Here is a 22,044-nt window from a genome sequence, read left to right as displayed (position 1 = left end):
TTGCATTGATATGAATGTGAAGGCATGGACTCAAAATACCAGCACAAGTGTTATAAAAGTGGTATGCATTGCTGATAGCTACAGCAGATGGTCATCAAGATCCTAGCACACATCTACCTGCAATTTCTCAGGACAATCAGGTCTGAAACAGTGACTAAATTCTGATCAGTCACAGAGGTGAGACAAGATAGAGATTAATCACAGCTTCTGAAAGGTATGGTAAGACACATCCAAATCCAGCACACTCCTAGGAAGAACTCAGAGAGTGTGGGGAGGGGTGCAAAAACTGATGTCCCTTGTCTTCCATGTCATTGCAAGCAATCCTTAACAAATCAATTGTTAATCACCTAATAAAATTGTGATGGTGATGGAACAGATCTCTTTTTTTCCTTTTGAATTGTTAGTATAAGTACCTGCCACTCATATCTGGATTTTTTTCCCACAGAAAACATGCTTTTTTTCTAAATAAGCTTTTATGAAGTGTTATTTGTCTCATTTCTGGTGTTTTTATTTTTTGACTAAAGTTTGATTCTTTAAAACATCTTGAGGGTTTTTAATCACCAGTTGAGTCAAATCTCAACATTGTGTAACTAGCTGCCATTTTAGAAATAATAAAAAACCTGAAAAGATATTTGGAATCTAAACAATAAAACTTATTAGCTGGATTAATTTTCCTTAGAAAAGAATGTGGAAAAGTCACCTATTGAGAAAAAAAATAGTATTTCCATTTCAAACCCCTCTATGACATGCAACCCTGTATTTTCTTCAGACCTTTGAGAGTCTTCCATTCTCATTTTCAAAAGATATCCAACAGCTATATACATTATTAAGTCTGTTTGGATTTGTCTTATCAGCATTTAATTTACACAAAATCATTAACCTGACTTTCTTTTAAGAGTCTGCAGAAATTGTTTTAGGATCCTTTTTAGGATAGAATGTCCTAAGGTAATTACATCTTGGAGGTATTCCCATCTCATTCTTTTCCATGACTAATATAATTCATATTTGATTAAACCTTTTTAGGTGTTTTGGTTTTCTTCCAGTGAGTGGGAAATAGACATCTAGGTGTGTGAACACAAAATCATACCACAACATTCAATGTAAAGTCCTACAAGAGTGGTGTACACCATACAAGTTTAATGGGGAAGGAACCCCATTTTGGCATTCGTGGAGTTTGAAAAGGGCAAATTCTAGTCACTAATCACAACATCAGTTCTCCATGTAGCTCTCTGGCCAGAAAGGGCTAAGCTAACACTTGTATGCAAATACAGAATAATCTTTCAAAACAAACAGGATTGTATTTCATTTTGCTCTATTCTGACTAGGATAGATTTCCAGTTATGGTGTCCATAATTTGATCATTAGAAGACAAGTCTTAAACCAGGAATGTCTAGTTTTCTTGAAACACCCATGAAAATCATTTTGTGTTTGAGAGACATGTATCAGGGAAGACTGGTAAGAAACGTAAGGATACTCTGGACATAACAGAGCTCATTGCTGAGCTGGGTAGATGGTCAACCTCTGAAATCCAGTGATTTCATGCCTTCTACTGATTTGCTTAGTTTCACACCTTCATCCTGAAAACCTAATGCTAACCAATGTGTTGCAGTTTAATCACCTCTGCCAGAGTTGAAGTTAAAATGGGTTATTTTGTCAAGGACTGTAAGAACCCTAATAAGAAATGACAATTTGATAGTAGAGGATAATATAACAATCAAGGCTGTGACTTGATCCAAACCTCTGGAAGCTGAAGATAACGAAATTCAGTGTTGAATAAAATTCTGGTTTCTGTATCTAATTTAAAAATTACTTCAGAAAAAGAAGCATAAGCCTGCTAGTGTTGAAATTACTCCAACCTGGCGTATAGAAAGCTGGAGAGTCAAATTCTTCTAACGAGCATAATTCATGATGCAAGCAATTTCAACTCAAACTCTATAGTTAAATCATATAATTAGGTGTTGAAGACACATGATATCCAAGAAGACACACAAAGGACAAAAAGTCATAAGAAAACTAGGTTTATGATATGGATTGTTTACATAATATCTTTAAAAATGTACTGTTGCAAAAGTTTCACATAATTAGAGAAGCCTCTGACAGTCTGGGATGGTGTATTATGCTGCATCAAACTGAGAAATGTCTTTTAACAGAAACAAAGGGCTGTTCATTCCGTCTTTCCTGATATGACTCTAATATTTTGTCAGGGAAAATTTACAAGGAAATATTACTGTCTAAGTTTTCAAGGAAAGGCTTGGAGCTCAGTCTGTTATTCTCCTAAATTGTTGAAGAAAGAACAGTTAGCTCCTTGTCCTAACATTTATTGCTACCTTGCAGTCCGTGAGACAATCAGCTACTTTACTGTTCACACTGTAAGACCACAAATCACTTTGCACTTAACATGTGAACAAAACCAAAACACTTTATCTCTTTCCCTTCAAACTATGGGCAGACTCCTATGAAATAGCATTGTCATAGCTGTCCTGTGTATGTGCAGCTTGTTACACTTCTACTGGGCAGTCATACACTTGATTGCCCAAAATACTGTATTGACAAACCCTGTGTAGAAAGACTAAAATGATTAAGTAATGTACTAATACGGAATATGTTACAAAACAGGGAGGTAGAGAAGAAAAGAAACTTCAGGAAAGAGATAATGAGTGAGGAGAGAGGGGGTAGAGAGGGACGATCTTCCTGTACAGTCAGATCTGAGCTTTGTGCTAAGTTATGAAGTTTTGTGAAAATGTGTCAAGAATATTTATTTAAAGATGATGACAAATAGAAGAAGGATTACCCTTTTCTTAGATTTGCTGTTCTGTGGAAAGTAATCTGATGCCTTTCCCTCCAAATGTTCCCTTAAATCAGGGGAACTTCATGCATCTCAAGTTAGAGAGATATTGAAGTTCTCAGTTGTGTAACAAAAGTTAATAATTTCCTCTCTTTGTAAAAGTGCTTTGGGAGTTCTTGTCAGTAACACAGTTGCACCCAGGTTTTGTCCTTTTCTCCCTATTGTTTCTCTTTCTCCCTGTGATAGAGCTGAATATGTTGTTTAAGATTCACTTCTTGATTTTACCTTTCTATTTTCACTAAAGTTTTTACACTTGAAACACCTGTCCCTCTGTCTTTATTCTGCTGTTCCATGCTACTTTGTTTTCTTATTAAAAACACTTTGTTCCTTTCTGAAGGTCTTGATGGACTGGTTGCTGACACCCCGTTTCAAACATTATGTTCAAGGTAGTAACTTGAGTGCATTCTCTTTGTAAACCTAAGCTTTGTGGAGAGATGTTGCAAGCACAGCTGACATTTCAGCCATGGGCCAATGCAGTGATTTGTTGATGCTTCCTTCTAATTCTTCCCTCCTGCTATGTGTGCATGCCACCCTCCAGACAGATTTGTCCAGAAGTTTTGTTATTTTGTCTCCTGCTTCCCGTCTTCACCACTGACCACATGCTTATCATTAAAAAAAAAAAAAAAAAAAAGTATTATTGTAACAGTAATACCATTACAGCTTACTAAATAATCATTTAACAGACTCCCTCTCTTCCCAGAGGAGCTCTTGGTGCCATCTGAGACACTAAGAAATAAGCATTTAAAAATAGATAAAAATAGAGAAGAAAGTAGTCAGATTTAATAAAGCACAATCTTTTGGAATTACACAGGACGTTATCCCTTCCCTCACCCATCAGACAATTGGGCCAGAGCTCCCAGCTGATAGCATAGCAGTTTTATTGTCTTTTAATGAATAGGGTGTAATTCATTCCAATATATAAACAATTTTATCTAGGATTTGTATAAGAAGCAAAAGCATATTATTGGTAAGCTAACACTCATCCGAAATGATGATATATACTGTGGCACTGTTAAGTGATAATATTCTAAACCTTGTGTGTAATCTTTGCAACACAGACTGTCAACAGTGCTATTCAAAGCAAATGCAGCCTAATATGCTGGCCTTGCACATATTTTCATATGTCAGTCTGTCATTCTGGTGGGTTGACCCTGGCTGGACATCAGGTACCCGCCAAAGCTGCTCTATCTCTCCCCTTCTCAACTGGGCAGGGGAGAGAAAATATAACGAAAGACTCATGGGTCAAGATAAGGGCAGGGAGAGATCATTCAGCAATTAATGTCACAGGCAAAACAGACTCAACTTGGGGAAATTAGTTTTATTTATTACCGATCAGAGTAGGATAATGAGAAATAAAACTAAATCTTAAAAATACCTTCCCCCACCCCTCCCTTCTTCCTGGGCTCAACTTCACTACTGATTTCACTACCTCCTCCCCATGAGTGGTGCAGATGGATGAGGAATGGGAGATGTGGTCAGTTCATCACACGTTGTCTCTGCTGCTCCTTCCTCCTCAGGGGGAGGACTCCTCAGACTCCTCCCCTGCTTCAGCGTGGGGTCCCTCACGTGGGAGACAGTCCTCCATGAACTGCTTCAGCGTGGGTCCCTTCCAGAGGGTGCAGTCCTTCAGGAACAGACTGCTCCAGCATGGGTCCCCCACGGGGTCACAAGTCCTGCCAGGAACCTGCTCCAGCGTGGGCTTCCCATGAGGTCACAGCTCCTTTGGACACATCCACCTGCCCCAGCATAGGATCCCCCCGAGCTGCAGGTGGATCTCTGCTCCACTATTAACCTCCATGGGCTGCAGGGGCACAGCCTGCCTCACCATGGTCTTCACCACAGGCCACAGGGGAATTTCTGCTCCAGCACCTGGAGCACCTTCTCCCCCTCCTTCACTGACCTTGGTGTCTGCAGAGTTGTTCCTCTCACATATTCTCACTTGTCACTCCCAGCTGCTGTTGTGGAGTAGTTTTTTCCCCCTTCTTAAATACGTTATCACAGAGGTGCTACCTGATGGGCTCGGCCTTGGCCAGTGGTAGGTCCATCTTGGAGCTGGCTGGCATTGGCTTTGTCAGACATACCAACTTCTCACAGAAGCCAACACTGTAGCCCCCCCACTAACAAAACCTGGCCACTCAAACCCAATATAATAATCTAAAATAAACTTATTTTTCTGGTGGGGACTTAATCTCCTAATTCATACACACTGTCAGCAGAGGTTCACAGAATGGCTGAGCTTTCCTGCTCAAGGCAGCCCAAACAGCCTCCCGTTTTTGCTGCTACAGTTGCATCAGCTTGGAGTTCCTCTACTCCCCACGTAGGTGGTTTAGCTTTTAAACTAGCAAAAAAAAAAGCCCAGGAACCAATTATCAGCTATCTTGTGAAACTTCAACCTAAGATTATTTCAGGAATTGGCAAGTATAACAGTGTACACAGAAGACTACCAAGTAAGTATTATGTAGCAACAAAATAGAATTTTAATTGTAAGAGATTTTCTTATAGCATAATTAAAAGTAATATTGCCCTGTCAAAACTGCAAAAAGATACACATTGGTCAAGCCTCTTCTGCACCATAAAAAAAATCACAACAAAAGAATCATTGTATAAAAATAAGCAAATGTGACAAGAATGTTTTGAATGACAAAACATTTCAAAACTTGAAGGGAAAATTGTTTTGTGTATGAAAACATACTCCAGTATTGCAGCAGACATTATGTACCTCTTATTAATTCCACTGGGATTGAATAGCACCTGGAAAAATGAAAGGGCATCTTCTCAAAAACTAATAAACAAATATAGATCTCCTTTCATATGTTCTGTATTTGGCTGGATGTGTCAGCAAAGATTGGGTGTCCAAGAAGTTAGACAAAGACAATAAATGCAAATATGCATTTAAGGTTATATCTGCAGTGCCATCAGTAGTATAGATATATTTAAACCACTTTTTTTTTTTTTTTTTTTAATGTGAACAGGTATTGACACACTATATATATTCTGCGTATGATTTCAGGTTTCAGGCACGCTGTATTTGCAGTCACACCATGGGGGTTTGTCATATATTCAATCCATAGCCAAGCTAGGAGATTTTTAAGTACTAACAAGAGTGTTATGCTTTTTTACTATTATGTACACGCTCAACTCCAGACAATGAAGAATGTCTTTTCTGAGAAGCCTTTCTACCTATCTCTAGCAGGGGTCTTCCATTGTAATGTTCATGCAGCCTGTCCTTGCCAAAACTTTTGTATTAAGGTTTATAATCTTAATACTTTATCTTTCAATATGAAATGTTAACAACCTTTGTTAGTAAGAACGTGAGGTTAAACAGAGTGTGCATGGTGTATCAAACACAAAAACCTGTGTGTTTGCCAAAATCTGATCTTGTTTAAGAGTCTAGTTTTGTGATTCATATGTTGTTTTACTGATATTGACCCTGGAAATATAGATGATTGTTCGTTAGTTTTATGTCATTAATAAATCCATAACATACTTCTATCCTGATTCAGTTTAAACTAAGTGAACTGAGAAATTTTTCCCTGACATATTATTCTACCAATTTTCACCTTAATGAACTCCAAGGGCTTTCTGGCTGAGTTTACATGCAGTGTAGGCTTCCCTTATATTGTTACATATGTTAAGTTGCCTGTTCATGTTGTGCTCTTGGAGACCACACTGTTTGTACAGATATTGGCCAAACCCCTGTAATTCTAGTATGCAATCTAGGAATACATGAAAGCAGCAAGCTCCTCATTCCTCAGGCCATTTTCTGTGGTTTGAAATAGGAGTGTGATGAGAATGAAAGACAAGCTGCTGTTCTTCATCAAAGATCTTGCAAATCCGTCCAATGGAAAGGTGTTGTAAGTTGATACCATTTTTTTTAAGGCTCCTCTTTCAATAGATAGATGAGGAGAAAATAGCTGTCAAGTGATTACAGATAGATCAAAAAAGGAAACATCTGAAAAAAAAGTGCAAGTCTACATCACATTTAAGGCTTGGAATGTGGAAATACCATAGGTAACTGGTGAAATGATTTATTTACATGACTTTCAGAGAATCCAGGGCAATAAGAGATGATGGTTTAGAACTGGAGTCCAGATAATCCTTTACACCCTCATACCATGATACAGAGGTCTCAGGTTCTGAGGTTGCAAAAATTAACTCCAGCAAGACAACTTTACATGCTACAAATAAAGGCAAGGTACTTTCTTTTGGAACTCAAGAGTGAACTAAGGTGTGCTCTGAGCACAGTTTATATTGTTCCAAACTATACTTCTTGTTACTATACTCAAGTTTTTTTCAGGGACCAAAAATTAATACCAATTTAGTTGAAAACAGCTTGACTAACAACACACAACCACCTACACAGATCTTAATATAAGTGATAGTAAAGGACTAGACATAGGAACACCAGAGTCTGAAAAAAGGAAACATCCAATATGAAGGAGACCACTTCCACTTTAAGCATCTGTCATTTCTCGCATATCATTTTCCTGAAACACAGATGAGTGTTTGACAGACAGATTAGAAACATCTGAAAGTATTGATGTAGTGGCTTGTTATTATGCCTCAGCTGAATGTCATTCTATTAATACTAGGTCTATGCAGCATATCATTACGAAGAAGAAAAGTATTGAAGTTCCCGTTGAATAACAATCAGGTGTAAATTCCTTCAGAGAGTTCAGATGACGTACAGTTCTGAGGACTGGTTGTACTTGGGACAGTTCTTGAACTGTTCTTCATCTGCTTAGAGATTTGGATTTATATCAGCTGGGATCCTTTACCTATCAGGAACAAATATTATCCTCACGTTTAACTTGCTTGTTCTAGCTTCCAGGTAAATAATCTGATCTTCCCAGTTTTTGGCCAAATAACTAATCACCACTAATGCCTATAAAAACATAATTAATGGAGGTTTTGCACTGTATTTTTTCTATATTCTCATGCTTATTCAACTTTTCACTGGCAATATTTCTGTGCCTTTGATTCCATGGTTTATGTCTTACCTTATGTGATCATGTGGTGTAAGCCCAAGAAGCAAAATCATAGAATAATTGAAAAGCAGGATAATAGAAAAGTCTAGGGTAGAAGGGACCTCTAGAAATCATCTGATCCAACCCTAGATAAGTGACCCAGGGCCCTGTCAAGCACAGTCCTGTATAATTCCATCAAGGGAGATTCCACCACTTATCTGGGCAACTTATTCCAACATTTAGTTGTTCTCATGGCGAATAATCTTTTTTCTTTTGTCTGGACAGAATTTCCCTTGAAGAATCTTGTGCCATTGCCTGTTGTCACTGTGGATTCTTGTGAAGAGAATAACTATCTTCTCTACAACTAAGACTGGATTCCCTAAGCCTTCTTTTTTCTAGACTAAACAAACAGGTCCCCAGCCTCTCTTCAGGCACCAAGTTCTCCAACACTGTACTCATTTTGGTGGGCTTCAGTGGATCATCTCAAGATTTTCAATGACTTTTGAACTGGGGAAGCCAAACTGGACCTGGTATTCCAGGTGTGCCCTAACAAGGACTGAGCAGACTTGAATAATCACACCCCTTTATCTGGTGGCTACAATCTTGCTGATGCAGCCCAGGATATGGTTTGCCTTCATTGCTACAAGGGTGCACTGCTGGCCAATGTTTAGCATGCTATTTACTAGGACCTGTGGTTCTTTTCAACAGAACTACACCCCAGCCAGTCAGACCCCATCCTATACTGCTTCTTGGGAATTTTCTGTCCCAGGTGGGGGACTTCAAATTATTCTCATGCTGGTTTTGTTGGTCCAATTTCTCAGCCTGTGAAGGTCTTTCTGAAAGGTGCCTTTTCCTTCCAGAATATATATGTCTCCTACTAGATTGCTGGTATTCACAGACTTGGTGAGGGTACATTCAATTCTATCATCCAGCTTGTTTTAAAGATATTGGATGGTATCAGATACACTGCTGAACCCAGAGAAACTCCACTTGTGACTGGCTGCCAGCTTGATTTTGAGTTATTAACTGCTACCCTTTGAGCCTGGCAGTTAGCCAGTTTTTCATACATCCTCTGGTCCATCTCCAATCTATGTTTTATCAGTTTACCAACAAGGATATTGTGGGAAGACTATGTCAGACAAATTGCTATAGTCTGACATTGACAGCTTTGCCCTTATCCAGTGAGAAAATTGTTTTGTCACAGAAGGCAATGAAGTTGGTAAATCATAAATTACCCTTGGAGAATCTTTGTTGTTTTTTTCCAAACACCTTGTTGTCCTTCATCAGTCCAGAAAAAACTTCCATGAGGACCTGCTCCATAATTTTCACAGAGACTGAAGTGAGGCAGACAGGTCTGTAGTTTCTCAAATCTTTTTTGGTTTTTTTGTACATGTATGTAATATTTGCCTTCTAGTCATCAGGGACTTCCCTTGACCTCCCTTTTCAAAAATTGATGAAGAGCGGCTCTGCAGTGATGTCAGCCCCCTTTTCTAGCACCCTTAGATGTATCCTGTCAGGTCTCACAGACTTGTAGATTCCCATTTATACAGATGATCCCTAAATTGAGTCTCCTCCAGGGTTTACCATTTGCTTTGCTGTTGCCTCATTGTATAGAGATTGGGGGTTAAATTTAGCCATGAAGGCTGAGTCAAAGAAAGCATTGAGTAAACCAAACTTTCCTGTGTAATTTGTAACTAATTTGTCAGACCCTTTCAGTGGCAAACCTATCTCTTCCTTGTACGTCTGCTTGTTACTAACATGCCTGTAAAATCCTTGTTCTTCCTGACACCTCTTGTGAGTTTGAATGCCAGCTGAGCCCTGCTTTCCCACTCTGGGCCACCACGCTTTCTGAGGCCCAGTTAAATAGCAAACAGAAGCTAAAGCAGAGGCACCTGCTTGTCCTGTGTGAGGCCTCTGCCCCATGGGTCCCTTCTCAGGACACAATGAGCCCCTCCCTCCCCCTACCCCTCAACACATTCCATGAAAGCTTTGCCTAGGTCATGAGTGTAGTTGCTAACACATACCCACACTGCCCTAACAGCATAGTTTAGGAAGAAATCACTATCTATTAAATGTTTATTCTTTTTTCCAGCTGACGTGTATTTATATATAAGCTCTTTCAAAGAGTGGAGTCATTCTCAAACACCAATTCGCTGGAGTGGGAAAAGTAGGAAATAAAACCACTGTATTTGTTGTTTGTAAGCTAATGGAGGCAACATACACATAGGGCAGAAAAGTATATGTATATTCATTTGTTCCAGACTAAAAACCAATAAAAAGTAATTTGTCTTTCTGTTCAAAGAGAGAGACAGCCATCTATCATCCTGCTCTGCTGACAGCAAATAACACATCACATTATAGCAGCCACAAAAATAACGAGGTGCACAACTGTACTCTTTAAAATAAATTCTCATATACCCAATTAAACAAATTCCAGACTTGCTTCTACACTTTAAGGAATAAATATGTTAATATGACATATCCTTTTTTTTTTTTTCACTTTTTTGATTAAAACATTCGTGCAGATTGCTGTGGTCAGCATGACATTAATAAACAATACAATAAAGTATTCAAGTATGCAAAGTGTGTCTTTTTTAACCAGTTCTTAAAATAAACAAGCACTATCAACAATAATAATTATATGTCGTGCTGCATTGTTGGCAGCTCTGGGTTGTGTGTTTACACATGAGCAATCTAAATGATTGTCATGAATTATTAAAAGTCTCTTTAACATCTGCAACACTGAAAAAGTATTATGACAAATTCTGGAAAAGTGTGTTGGTTCTAGTATGACAAATAAATTGAAGCAGTTGTGAGTTAGTCAACTAATTCTGCACACAGATTAAATACTGATTTCAGTAATATATATATGCAAATGTGCATGACCAACAGTGTACTAAAGGATGAAAGTTGCATTATGTTCAAGTGCAGAGGACTCTGTCTTCTTATTATAGCATGTTTATATTAAAATGATGACTAAAAATTAGTCTTTGTACTGTACCTGGAAACAATGTAATCTTCTGCCATTCAGATAGCATGTATTGCAGAGTGGTGTAACCTGGCCATTATAGTAATTTTTCAGGAAGGGACAACGGTTAGGAAGAGGAAGAATGATTTAATCCGCCGTTCTTCATCCCTGCTTTTTATTGCAAAAACTTCCTACCACATGAAGAGTTAATCTCCCATCCTGAGATATTTCATAAAACCAGAATTATTAAACATGTAGCAGTTGCATTATACTCTTGTCACTATCTAGAAAGACAATACGAAAAGCAACTCTGAAGCGTTTTAAAAAGTCAAAACAGGAGATGCCAAAGATATGTACATCTGAATATGCAGGAAAGGCAACCAACTTCTTTCACGCACTGAAGCGAGACTCCCTTTTCTGCTACATTATATAACATTGTCATCTCTGGATGAATCTAACCTGGAAGTTCAAATATTATAATCCATTTTAAAGAACAGGGAACAACTGATGTATATCACTTTGCTGTACCAACATTTGGTATTCAGTCTTCCCTGGAAATGACATCTTTGTTACTTGGGTTGAACTGAAATAAACACACTGTAGAAACAGTTATTTTCTTTTTCTAAAAGGAGGCAATGGGTAATACTCTTAAAAATTCTCATTTTCCTGTAGAGAAATGAAATGTGGAATGCTCTTTGACATCAGCTGCATTATTTGTTGATATGACCAGTTGTAGTAGAGAATTAATAAACAATATTTCATGTGCACATATGCAGTAAGAAGTCAGTGGTTTTAATATTAAGAAGATAAGTTTTTTCATTTAATCTTTCTTTTTATTAAATTATAATATATTAAATCTCAAATACTAGCTGGATGTAATTTATAAATGTTCTCAAACTTTATCTAATAATCTTGTAAGAATCTAATAAGATAGCAATATTTCATGACAGAATTTCATACGTGGAATATAATATTATGTTGTACTCAAGCAGGAATTCTTTTCTTTTAAGTCAGTAACATTACTTAAAATAAAGCAGTTTCAAGCTTAGGGAAATATAACTTTTTTGCATATCTAGTTTGGCATTTCAGAGTCAGGGTTTTTTTTTGTTATTTTGTAGGAAATGTTTATCATTCTGAAGATGTGGCATTTTCATAAATGAAAACCAGATTCTTTGGGTGTTGCTTGCTTAGCTTAGACGTTGAATAAAACTTTAATGTCTCCTTTCTTTACAGATTCTATGCCAAAACATTGATTTACATACATAATTACCTCAGCCCCCATTCTCAAGAGGTTTATGCAGAGAGTACTTCTTCCTCACACACTCTCCTGTCTTCAAGTGCAGAAATATGCAAGTCATTTTTGAGCTCTTACTGGAATAATTCCTGGGTGGCTGAGTATGGGGTGGTCTAAGAGATTCCTCTTTCTGCTGCTATTTAAATTGAAAGGGAATAACTTGGACTTTTCAGCTCAGTCTGTCCTTTTCCTTTACTCTCCCTCCCACCCGCTCAGCACTACTAGACTGCTACATGGCTGCCAGAGACTTCATGCAATTTTGAAAACAGGGAACTGTTTTTCTTCTGTTTTTTCTTCAATCCAAATGTTTCGCCATGTGATACTGTTTCAAAGAGAGATGCAGTTTCTGTATTTTTATTATGCAGCCAGTCATCATTGTATCATTGGCCAAATTTTCAGTTAACGAATTTAGAATAATAAAGTCTATTTCTATTCAATCCATTGATATTCAGGAGTTCATATTCAATTAATCAAAATCTACTATATCACGATGACCACCTTGAAATCTTTCAGACGATGAATTTAATTTAGACATTTTTATTATATTTTCACAATAATTCTTTCACAAATATCCTTGAAGGGTCCATACAAAGCGCTGAATATAAAGATGGAATACTAAAGTCTGATCTTTTGGTGTAGTAATTGTAAATTCAAGTAAGGGTTAAAACCAATGAATTCTTATATTGCTGTTTTTCCATTCAGCAACGTTCATAAGTGCACTCTAAACCTGTAAAACTACAAGACATTCACCCAAGATATTTCTATGTGCATGGATAATATATATTATATAAAGCACCTCTCAGTTCCTTATCTCTAATTTACAATGTAATTTATACCTACTGTATAAATAGATTGACTTTATTTGTTCAGTGTAGTTAAATTTTATTACAATTTTTGAAATGCAGTCGGACCCTTATTTAATGAGTCAATAGGTAGATGCAAGTCCAGTTACAACAATAAAATAGTAGAGCTAGTTTCTGATTTATTTGTTCCTTATACAGGCAAACTGGGTCTAGAAATATGTATTAGACTTTATATTAATTCTTAAAATAGATTTTAAAAAGCATATAAAATTAGACTTTTAATACTGCTGAAAATGAGTGTTCTTGTCTTCACAAACAGGGTGAGTATACACGCATTGACCACACAGTACAAACTGTGTGAGGAGAAACCTTGTACATTGAAAGTACACAACAGTGAATTACATGTGCTATTAGAAGAACTATTAGATATACTATGTGACTTAAGCAAAGCCTTGCTGAGAATATAATTAGCCTTTCTTTTTTTTACTGATCCCCTTGATTTGTTTGGACGTAAGTGTTGTGATAAAATCTTGCAAACTTTTTTTTTAAATTTTATCTAAGATATTTGATAATCGAGAATTTCACTCTGAAAATCACTAATATTTGCATGAATTACAGAAAATAAATAGCCTTTTTATTAAAAGGAGTATGAATTCAGTCAGCATGTTTTCAGATACAGTCTTAAGCCAAAGCATTAAAGTTGGGATACACACCTATATTCAGTGTAATTCAGAAAAATATCACGCAAGAAGGGCTATAGTATTAGCTATCGCACATGTTGTGATATGCATGTGAAGTTACTGGGAGTATCAGAAGCTGTACATGCAAAAATAAGAGGTGAAGTAGCATATTTGATCAAGAACTAGGTGACTGAACTACATGACACAATTTGAACAATCTAACAAGGGGGAAAAATGTTTCATTGTCCAACTTAGATGAAACTTATTGAGAAATATCTAAATTGTTTCAGCTCATATTGCCCAACTCTGGGCTGTGGGAGGAGAATGCTGTTCTCGATAGCTCTGGGAGCCATACAAAAAGAAATTCTACAGGAGATGGAGAATTTGACAGATGTATTCCACTTTCTGCCTACACAACAGAGAAATTTATTCCTGCTATAATGCTGCACATGTCAATAGACCTTGCTGTATCTAGAACTATCATGATGCATAAGACACATTAATGTAGACATAGCTCTGACACTGACACATTTACTACATTATTTTTGGAAAAAAACCTTTCATAGGGATCTTAAACCACTTTCATTCAGTCCTGCACAGTCCAATGGTGCACATCATTTGACGTGAATATTCTAAAACATACATTTCTTCCTCAAATTCATTGTTATTCATAAGCCTTTGAAGATATTTTACAAAGCTGTGAGGTTTGATAGGACTTTTCAATAGTTTGCTTAGCAATTTGGGTATTCTAACACTCTGCTTAATAGCACTTTAAAATTTATATAATGAACATCTTTAATGATCTGGCAGTCTCTCCTGAAGAATCAATAACATGTGAATAATTGGTAATAAACTATGATCTATAGCAGAAAGGCACTAATTCTTTTCCCACCCTCAGGTTTTACCCTGTGTTTGTCTCATGATCTTTCCTATTTGATCTGAAACATTGCCTTGAATTAGTTCATAGGCTGATACACTATTGCAACAAAACACTTTAAATTAAGCATAGAATGAAATTAAGTTTTCTTTTCTGCACTAAGTACTTATTGGAAGAAGGAAGTTCAGAATTTGTTTATTAAACCTGAAAAAGAAGCTATTACCATTTATCTTGACTGTTAAATGCAAATGTGACATATGGATTTTTGAAAACACAGCAGTGTATTAATGACAGATTAAAAAGTATTGCAAATATATTCGTGCAGCAAGTTTAATGGAGGCAGACCTTTGTCTCTCCGAGACATCTGACGTTGTTCCAAAAACACAGAAAATTGTGAGATGGTAGAATTTGCTTAAATGAGACATGTTGGTGACTGGACTACCTCTGAAAATTATTGTCTCTGTTGATTAAAAAAGAAATCAATACCCCTTAGACTGAATATAAATGCATAGCCAGAAATAATCCCTCTCTTTAATCTTTTTTCTTCAGTATAGGTATACCGTGGAAGTGCAATATTGTGGTGATTGATGAGAACCAGTTACATAACACACATTAGTTAAGCCAAAGAGTCTTGGCTGAATGAATCATTCAAAGCCATAAGTGCCAGATACTAATGAACACAGCTTATTCCTAGAAGATCCCTTGAAGATAGGATTCTTTATATTTCTAAAGCTGATAGAGCTCTGAAATTCTGCTTAGAGGCATCAAATGGCTTTTAAAATAATTTTTTATGTTATATTCACTGCCTTTCTAGAATAGCAAGGGATGTGTGTATTGCACCCTTATCTGTGCAATAACACATGAAAGAAAAACTGCCCCTAAGGATAAATAAAGCTGGCATCAGCTGATTTTCTTTACAGCGTAGAATAGAAACCAGATAAAAGTGGAGCACACTGAATTGCCATGGGAGAAGTTAGTGCTGCTTTCACATTTGGCTTGCACTGCCCTGAACGTATTTTTGTAGTAGATCATATCTAAGTTCAGTCTCTAAAGCCAGCTCCCCTCCGTCTGGATGTTGTTGTGTTCAGCAGTCCCCAAAGGGTCTTTAACCAGGCCAAACAGTGTTTGCCCATGAAGACCTGCAGTTGGGGTGTTCCAGAGATTGACTATGGACTTGTGGAGCTTCAGCCTTCACTGCCATGTAAGTGCAATTTTGTTGCGGGTGTGTTTGATCCATCATGCTCTGTGCTACAGTGGAAACATCATGGGAACAAGAGATAAGGGCTTGCAATTCACAGCACTGATGTTGAAACCAGCTTTACCATCTGCTGGTGTTTATTATTAGATCATGATCAGCTCGGTTATATGGCATCAAAGTGGGAAAGATGAGCAGCTTTCAGCCTTTTTACACGTCTGCTGGAGAAGACAGTTTCAGCTACAAACTTCTGAGGAAACATGTCAATGTACCTGCAGGGTAGACATGTTTGTGTTCAAGGAGTTTGGGGTTGTGTGGTTATTGTGCTGCTTATCTGCTACAGCTTGTTCATGGAGACAACTGGGTCCACTGTGCTTTAGGTTTGTATCTTGTTTTGCTTTAGATGTCAATACCACAACCAGAACACCTGATCTTAAAACACAGATTTAACTTTCTATGATAGGTCCTTAATACAAAAAAGGATCCAAGAAAGTAAATGTTCATGATCTGGTAACTAAGAAATTTCTATATCCAAGCACATGGAACTGTTTGAGTTGCAAAAATGTCACAGGCTTCAGGAGCAGTGCCAGGTTTTCCATGTTGTATCCATGGCAGTATTAAAGCTCTTGTAACTGTATGTAGCAGGCTTTCCTTTCCATGTCTGTTTGCACAAAAAAAAGGATGTCTTAATTTTTGGTCACTATGAAAGAGCAATTGGATCTGTGTATACATATGCATACATTCTAGGATAGCATATGTACTGTCACAAGAAAATAAAAAAAATGGAAACTCAGGTTTTGCATCAATTCTTCTAGCTAGACAAAAACATTATTTCAATCCAAATAAAGTGATTTTATAGTTTTAAATTCCAAAATTTCACAGAAATCTAGTCTAAGAATCTATTCATAGTGTTACAAACGTATAATGGAAAGGCGTTTGATAGTGTATAGGATATAGTTGGCACGGTGTTGGCGAGGAGGGACATCTTGCAAGGGTGGCCCCAAGTCAAGTCTGTTTTCCTAGCATCTGGTGAGTGTTTTCCTTGTCTTGATTTTGGCATGTGAGTTTTCTCACTCCTGTGCCTCCTCTTTTCTCTCCCGTCCCACTGGGTATGTAGGGGCAGGAACGTGAGCAAACATCTGGGTGGGTCCTGCCTGCCAACCTGGGCCAACAACCTGAAGATAGCAATTTTGAAATTTTTTGGCATTTTAGGTGTAGATGTCAAATTTGTGTAATTGTTAATTGTTTTTTCTTTGATACATACAGTGTATAGTGTATTTTTCAACTACTATTTTCAAAGTGCCAATCCCTCATCCAAAAGAATTTCCCCATCCAATAATTACCTCTCTTCTTCCTTTTATTTTTCTGGAGTACAATAAAAATGCAATTCAAAAAATCCATTCTTTACTTTTTGCATTGAGATTCCTGACTGTTCTGTTTAAGATTGCAGCCTCTCCCTTTTAACTTTTGTGGTGGCATATTAGTCTGTTCAGGCACAGCTCCAAAGCTGGGTCAGTCCACGATAGCCTTTTTACATGGCAGGCAGTTCCATTTTTTAGCAGATCTTTCCCGTTTCTCTTTTTCTGAACAGTTTAGCCAACTGCTTTTCTATCAGACTATCAGTATGGCATCATGAGGCAGTAATGTTTCTTAATTAAAATACAGGGCTACCTGTACAGTAATTTGAGCAGAATCCAATTGTGAGAGGAGAATTTTAGTGCAATCACACTTTTTTTTATATCTCAGTGCTACTAAAGTGAGTTAATGTAATTATCATTGATATGACATTAAGAAATTTAGGGTTTCTGGAACTTATGCTACTGCAACACAGAGATAAAACATGAGTTTAGTTTTCTAATGTTTTGCTGCCAAGTTTTCAACAATAAATAAATTGTTACAAAGCACATATGCACCCAAAATTCTTTTTAAACCTTTGCATACAGTATTTGCAAACCAGTCTTGCTTGTAGTCAACTACTATTCTAAAAATGATATACTGCAGCTATATTGATACAGGTTTTGTTATATCTTAAACATTAAAATTGTACTGCTCTAGTTGTTGAAAAGCTAAGCCTTTGTTCTGCCAGAGCATCTAAATTTTCCAAAACCAATTCTGGCTTATTAGATTTATATTTAGATGAGTTTTATATAAATAATAGAATAATCTTATATTTGTATTTTTAGCTGTGCTATACTAAAAGCCAAAAATCTGCAATCACAGAGAATGTAAATCGTAAGATTTTAAATGCAAGACTACAATTTTCACATTTAATTTGTAATTTTTTTTTCTTCTGTTCAGAACTATTTTCTAAAAGAAATTACTAGGCTTTTTTGTTCAGAAAAAAAGCCAAGATGCTGTGATTATCTTAATAAAAAGGCTTATATCATATAAAATGTACTATGACTTTTAAGAGTACTTTTCAAGCTTATTTTTACATTATAAAAATGATCTTTGGTTCAATTTTGGCACATGAAACATGATTCCAAAATCTCATCTGGAAATCATTTAAAGGGAATTTTCATAAGAATTATGAACAAATGAATACCAGGTTCATAATAGGAATGTTATGTTCTACTTCAATATTACTGGGAATGATATAAAATTTAGTGTGTCTACTCAAATCCAAATGCTGAAAATAACTATAGATATCTACCGTAATCTTAGAACAAACCTGAACTAACAAATCTTAGTTCTTTATTCACAAAGAATTATACTCTTTTTCTAGCCTTCCTAAACCAATAGTTGTAGTTCACCTTATAGATCATACTTCTTAATTGCAAATTTTTTTAATAGTTTTTCTGCATTTTCCTATGAATTCAAACTTTCAAAATACAGTAGTTTAACTGTATAAAATCCTTGAAAATTTTTCTCTCATTGCAAGCTGAGAGTTTAGGATTAGTAATGACTTTCAGGTACAATATAAAGAGTATAGCTCTGATCCCTTGAATGTATTTAACATAGAAAGTTAAGCATCATAAGCATCAATTGACATAAGCATCAATTTGGACTGCATCTCATTTGCACTTCAAAAACTAATCAGAAAAATGTGCTTTAAACCATGTTTTTACCCTTAAAATATAAAAGTTGCAGTATTAGTATTACTGGTAGAATATCTATTAGTTAAATATCCCATTTAGCTTGATTACTTCACCTTGCCTACCTTTTCCTTCCTTTCCTTTCCTTTCCTTTCCTTTCCTTTCCTTTCCTTTCCTTTCCTTTCCTTTCCTTTCCTTTCCTTTCCTTTCCTTTCCTTTCCTTTCCTTTCCTTTCCTTTCCTTTCCTTTCCTTTCCTTTCCTTTCCTTTCCTTTCCTTTCCTTTCCTTTCCTTTCCTTTCCTTTCCTTTCCTTTCCTTCCCTTCCCTTCCCTTCCCTTCCCTTCCCTTCCCTTCCCTTCCCTTCCCTTCCCTTCCCTTCCCTTCCCTTCCCTTCCCTTCCCTTCCCTTCCCTTCCCTTCCCTTCCCTTCCCTTCCCTTCCCTTCCCTTCCCTTCCCTTCCCTTCCCTTCCCTTCCCTTCCCTTCCCTTCCCTTCCCTTCCCTTCCCTTCCCTTCCCTTCCCTTCCCTTCCCTTCCCTTCCCTTCCCTTCCCTTCCCTTCCCTTCCTTAGAAACCTCACATCTGTAACACAACTATTTAAAGAAGTAAGCCCTAATAAGAGAACATCGCACCAGTCATCCAAAGTGAGGCATTCACCACCCTGGTCAATCTGACAACCTGGCGCAGATGTGCAATATTCTCTGCCCCACTAGAAGTTAAACAAGTATATGCTTGACAGAGTGGGGAGAGAAAGCTTGCAAAACACCAATGTTAATGCTCTCCATGAAACTGTCAAAAAGAAGAAAACAGTCCTGCAACAGACCTGGTGACTGAAGCTGACACTAATCCCCAGAATTAACATGTAATGAGGCTGCTGTGGAATGCCTTTTTTGTACTTTCAAGTTGCAATTAGCACAGTGTTAATCCGGTGCCTTTTTGGATTTTTTACGTCAGTGTGTGCTTTTGCACAGTTACACAGGCCTCCTTCATTTCAGCATTTCTGACTTCTGAAGACTTGGATTTACTGCACTGCTGTACTTTGAAAGCACTTGTGGGAGCCAGATTTTTGCCATCTGTGTTATCCACTTATTTGCAGTGGTTACTAAAAGCATGGTGGTAGGTTACTGTAAACCAGACTACCACTGTAAAACATGCTGGGCAAAACCAAATAGACATTTTTGAGAGTGCCAGCTCCATTCAGAATACAAGTAATGACTGAGAGCTGGGAAGCTGAGAATCCTGAGGAGGACCAGAAGTGATATTGCTGAACAGCTTTAGGCAGACAAGGCCTCCCAGATGGCTGCTCCCTCTGGATACTGAGCTCAGCATAACACAAGAAATTATGCAACTGTAGAGGAGGGATCCTGCCCAGCCTGCTGTCATTCTGGGGTATAGGGAAGACCCTGCTGCAGCCCAAGGCCACCACCTGGCAGCAATGCAATAGCTGTGTATCTTCTACCAGCAGACCCCTCTTCTCACAGCCCCCTGGCTGATCAGCTTGGAAACATCTCATCAGTGTGATAAATCTTAGTTTAGAGCTCTTACTGAAGTCTTATTCCAGGAGAAACTACGGGACCTTGGTATGGGAGCAGTTCTTACCTCTCAGAGAAAGGCAGACCCTTCTGACTACCATCTCCCACCAAGCCTGACAAAAACCTGGCTAAAAAGTGCAGCTTCTACTGAGCTGGAACTATGCTCCCATAAGTCTCCGGCCTCTCATACTCAGCACTTGCAATAACTTTTGCTCAAACACACATTTCTACACCCTCTAATGTCCTCTCATATCTTATGGCAACTCTCCTTGTAGCATTTCTTCTGCTGCGTTTCTGCTGCTGTGACAGGCCTGTGATCAGAATTGTCACCATTGCATAGCAATTCTCTTTGACATTACATCAGAGATTAATTTGTTTCCTAAAGCCTGTGCCATGATTGAGACATTACTCATTAAAAAGCGATGGTCTATATTTATTTGTCTCCCCACTACAGGCACTGAACCAAATTGTTTTCAGACTATTCAGCTTAAATCCGCACTCTTAAAATTAGGTCATTGCCCTGATAAATCCTTCCTAACTATATATCCAGAGAGCTGATTAAAATCCAATCTATTTGACATTATAATTAAGCCTCACATCTAGTTTACAGTTCTATAATTGCAACTCTGCATCCTGAGAAAGATCAGAGGTCTCTCCTGTTCAGCTGAGGGATCAGAACTGTTCAGCTGAGAGCATCTGAGGGGAGGCAGTACTGGCCTTTCAACATATGTAGGAGATAGATATATGCTGCTGAAAGAGGCCCTTGTTGATGAGCAGATCTGCCTAGACCTGCAGATGTGCCCTGCAGGAGCAGTGTGGCATTTAGAATATGAGGGGGAGACATTTTTCAATGTGACTTAGCAAGCAGATGTCAGTGACCAAGAGCAACACAGGCTGATTCTTTGTTATTAGTATTATGATCCAGCTCTCTACAAAACACCAAGTCTACCATTACCCTTACTTTGCCTGATTTTCCTATGCTTGACTTTCCCAGCCAGTCTTTGCTTTTACATGTTTCTCAAAAGCAGAGGGGGCACAGGGAAGGGGGGAGAGCTGCCCATTAAGTCCCAAGGTTTTGTCTCACTCTGAACTTAATTAAAATGTGCCCAGAAGAAGTGGAAGCTTGTGCCTTTCTTCTTCTGGCTTCAATGACTCTGAAGTTACTTAGAAAGTAAGGAGAGAAGGCTGAGATACAAAGTCACTTCTATTGCAAATCCCAGCAGAACTAGCACTCATCTTCCAGTAAGGCAAAAAAATCCCTCACGTTTTCCCTGTTAGACCGCCGCTTTCATTCCACCAGGGTTTCTTCTCTTCAATCAGAAGTTTCTTTTGTTCAGTTGAGGCCTTTTCCTCATCCAATATAGCCAGTGCTGGGAGCAAACAGAAAGCTGATGTTTTCAACCTCACCCAGCGCTAATACCCCAGAGCTTTTGCTGTTATACCATGAGCTGGAGCATGCAGTCCTTCTTCTGCAGAGACCAGTACAAACTCTGGTGGATGGGGACAATACATGTGTAACTTCCAGTGGGATTTCTTTAAAAATATGTCAACATCTGCTCTTATGCACTTTAAAGATCACTTACCTACTCACCTGTTGACCACTTGCATGTAAAACAATATTACACTGTTCACTACCATGATACTGTTTAGAATAAGCGTGAACAAGGGCACATGGGAGGAAAAAAAAAATTATGTCTGGTAATTATCACTGCATCCAATCAGAAACAAAACCTCCACATGTTCATTTTAGCTCCTCAACACTTTACTTCAGCTTTCTTTTCAAAACATAGCAGAGAGACTCTATTTCTACATCAGCCTTTTGCTCAGGTCCTGTACCAGCCCAGTAGTCA

Source organism: Strix aluco, chromosome 1 (assembly GCF_031877795.1).
Source record: "Strix aluco isolate bStrAlu1 chromosome 1, bStrAlu1.hap1, whole genome shotgun sequence".
Lineage (NCBI taxonomy): Eukaryota > Metazoa > Chordata > Aves > Strigiformes > Strigidae > Strix > Strix aluco.
Note: the sequence above shows the minus strand (reverse complement) of the source record.